The sequence below is a fragment of the Pinus tabuliformis genome, chromosome 1_1 (genome assembly GCF_031772625.1).
Source record: "Pinus tabuliformis cultivar Carrire ecotype Pingquan chromosome 1_1, CPIR1, whole genome shotgun sequence".
Classification (NCBI taxonomy): Eukaryota; Viridiplantae; Streptophyta; class Pinopsida; order Pinales; family Pinaceae; genus Pinus; species Pinus tabuliformis.
Window position 1 is genome coordinate 150254055 of NC_142297.1, and position 4110 is coordinate 150258164.

Here is a 4110-nt window from a genome sequence, read left to right on the forward strand (position 1 = left end):
TTCTTTGACATCTGCTCCCCTTTAGTTTGGCTGTAATGGATGTTCAAAGCTCCATGTTTGATCTTTAATGCCACATCCTTTCCAATACCCTGAAATATATGAAACTGTCCCTGTGTATCGGTCTTTAGTATGCCTTACCATGTCCAGATCCAACGAAGTATATCCTTTATCTTTTAATTACCCCAAAATGGAGCAAACTGCCACGTCTTTGATGTGCTGTCCACCGTTTGCATACGTGAAAGCCAAAACCTTTGCAAACTGTAACTGTTTCACCAATCCTGAAGTGTGATAAATATGAGATATGCTTCCTTTATGACAAGAATCCAAAGTTGGATTCGAATGCATATTATCTCCACGTGTCTTGACCTGGTTAACTGTTAGATAGCTTCAGATGATTCTTTGTATGCCTTTTAGATGTTTCCCTTTCAAAATTCCCGCCTATAATTCAAAACTGCTTGTTTTGCGTTAAAATCATCACCTACAGCAGTTTCGTAGCGCGCTACGAAACTGCTGTGTAATTTCAAAAACACAGTCTTCTTTTCATAGCTAAATGATCGCCATTGTTCATGGCTTAAGCACCTTACTCCCTTGATTGTTTTGAAAAGATTTGCTTGCAACTTTTCAAGAAACAGATATTTCTCCTGAGGAAAAGATGCAATGACATCAATAACACCATTGACTGTTCCAAATATAACTGTATGAAGCTGGCTGGTACCTCACTGGCTGATTAATGGATGCATTGCCTATTTTCCCTTTATCAGTTGCAATAGCATTTCCAGAATGACCAGCTGAATCAGGTGCTCCACAAAGAAATAGCCCATTCCTCAATGTAACACTTTCTTCAATGACATTCTGACATCAATATCATTCTCTCCAGGTCTAATCACATCAAACTCAAATCCTAACTTCTTCCTTGCCCTTTAAAATTCACTTCACACAGCTGGTGCTTTGGCCAAAGGTATGGGAACAACATCAAAAGACAATCCTATGGCCGAGAACTGAATTCCATAGGTGTCCACGAAGACTCAGCACGCATTAGATGCAGTTTTTCAACAAAAGGCTCCAGAATTTTTGCTTCTTCCACTGGGGCAAAGGCCATACAAATACTAAGCTCTTGGACGGTTTCTCCATAGCGTCTGCTATGGTATAGAAGCATGCCATGGTCTCTCCACAATGCCCAGTTTGAAGAATGAGAAGCCTCTCGAATGACATAATGGACAATCTCAATTCTTGGGGGCGCAATGTTAAAGCATTTGAGTTATCAAACTTGCTGGGCTAGTCAGAAGTATGGTGCACTGGTCGAAGAGGAGAAGTTAGCAATAAGCCAGGATGGGCCCTTGATGCACACTTCCAATAAAGCCTTTTAAGATTTGCCAAAGCAACTGCAATTATGTCTCTGTTTGATCCAAGCTCAATATCTGGAAGTGATCTGCTGTTCAAATCGAAAGCTTTTGATCCAGGATGTTTAACACAACCACATTTACTTTAGCAAACCAGCTTTCTCCTTCAGATAGTTGAAAAAGCTCCTCAGTGTATTCAGTTTTGGGCCATATCAAAAATTCTTCCCCAACACGAGCTCCTACAATAGTAACTCCAAGTCTTCGACAAACTTCAATATATATTATGCTTAGCATTATTCCACTTCCAGATGCAAATTTTAGCACTTGATGCAAGTATGACTGCTTTGGATTGTTAAGAAGAGATGACCTAGTAAAGCCTCGTAAATAAAAAAGAACAAAATTCACCGCCTCCAAAACTTGCAACAGATGGCACCCAATTTCTTTTGATACTAACTCTGCTTCCACTTGTTTTGCTATAATGTCAAGCTTAGACAACCATGCTGTAATGCTTCTGCCAGCTAGCGGAAAGGCATCTAAGCTTGCCCATTCGTAGGTAACCTTTGACAAACTGGGAGCTTCTCGCCCCTCCTTTACAACTGCTCGAGCATCCATATCTCGATTATAAGACATAAATGCTTCATCCTCAATAGCAATCGATAACATAGCCTTTGCAAGAGAAATCTCCCTATCTTTTAGACCAAAAGAAATCTCATCACAAAACTTTTTCCGTGCATTCTTAGTTTATTGAACTTCACATATCCACACCATGACGACTGACTTTGGCCTTTATATTCCCATGTAGAAGCAGAATGGGATGCAATGAAACATGAAACTTTTTCACCTGGAGCTCTGACCACAGAAAAATTGGATACAGAGGTACCCATCTTCATCTTTACCGGAGGCTTGAGAAAATCTTCCTTATTTGTATCTACAGGCGTACAATGGACTAGCTCTGGAACAGATGAAAAAGAAGATGACAAAATCATCACAAGCCAAGAAACTTTCAACTGCTTGAAATAATACTACGCTCCTTCAGAAGGGAATCCAAATTCTCTGAAACTTATCGCCAAATAAGAAACCCTTCGCTCATAAAAAGCATCGACTAAACTCAGTTTCAAATACCTTGGCTAGCGCGCAGTAGAAATTGTCCCCTACATTCACTACAAGATGAGTATCTAGATTAGGGCTTGACATGTGAGATGCTTCGGGTGATATTGGCTCTCCTTCTCGGCAAACTACATGATCTGCTACTAATTCTATCACACCTTTATTTAATCGAACTGGCATCCCCTGCTTCCGCAGAAATGGTTCCATCTCATGCGTGAATTGTTCCAAAGGACCTTCATTCAACTCAACCGTTTCTGTTGCAAGTGATCCAGTCTTTGCAAAATCACGCTCTTCAAAATTTTCAAAAATTCTCATAACCTCTTCTTTTGGTAGATTGGTAAAGAATAGACCACATTCACCATGTAACATCTCACTAGCTTTATGAATACCGTCCTTGACTTCATCAGCAGCTGTGCGACCCAACAGGAAGGGGTATCTCCTGGACTAGATAAATAATTTGAACTCAACAGATTTGATTTAATGAGTCCGAAGTCTGAAATTTTCAGATAGATTTGGCCTTCAATTGGTCCTACCTTGACCAGTACATTGGATGATTTTAAGGCCCCATGAATGATACCATGGGCATGCAAATACTCCACTCCTCTGGCTATTTGAAGCATAATATCTATCGCCCTTGGAAGTGAAAATGGGATTCTCTTGCGAGGAGAAGAATTCTCGTTGATGAAGCTACGAAGATCCTTATGCATCAATTCTGTCACCAGACAACACTCATTTCTGTCTTTATCTACAAACGAGCTTAATGCCTGCAAAAGATTTGGGTGCAGAAACTTAGACATTGCAGAGACCTCATGAAGAAATATTTCCACATTGGTAAACATATGCCTCATTGCGAAATTCTCTCCCATCCAAATAATCTCTTTGACTTCACCAAAGCTTCCACTTCTAATTCTTCTCTTCACATGCAAGTCTTTGCAGGAAACCTTTAATAGACAACCTTTAGGAAATAGATATTTTTCAGTATCTTGTATTGTAGCATATATTAAAGGCAGACAGACTTCCACTGCTTCCTTGAAATCACTGTCGCTGCTCTCATCTTTTTCCCAATTCAAAAATATTGCAATAGAAAGAACCCCTGACATGAGAGCTTCCCTTGCACTTGCAATAGTGCCAGAATAAATGATGTGATACCCACAGTCTGATCCCTTGTTGATTCCACTGATTACCACAGAAGGCGTTTTCCAAGGAAAGAGTGCTCTAGATAAACCTAATGAAACACCATCTGCTGGGGTACTAAAAACCTTATAAGCTGACAACTGTTGATGCAAACCCAATGGATTTTGATAAACATGACAGCTGGGGAAGGTCTGTTACCGATCAGCACAAAATCACCTAAAACATGTTGTGCTGCGAAACTGATAAAGGGATTTATGTGCTGCGAAACCACTTTAAAATGATTACAGGCACTACGAAATCACCTAGACAATTTCAGCTTTGAAACAAGTTTGGACATATGATATCCATGTGAGATGTGAGACCAGATGAAAAGACTAGACCCAAAATTGACACCAACCCTTTGATAAACAATCGAACTGATGTGAACAATTTAAAATTTTTTCTTGAGTGATAACACCAAGCACCGGTCTTAGCTACACCGGACTTCACAAAAACCTTTATTGTGGAATGTGATGCTTCAGGAAATGGA

At 39.9% G+C, this 4110-nt stretch overlaps 1 pseudogene; it reads right to left on the reverse strand.

The window, feature by feature from the left end:
* Positions 1–985: 985 nt before the first annotated feature.
* On the reverse strand, positions 986–2072 carry LOC149212055 (uncharacterized; annotated as a pseudogene).
* Positions 2073–4110: the final 2038 nt, after the last annotated feature.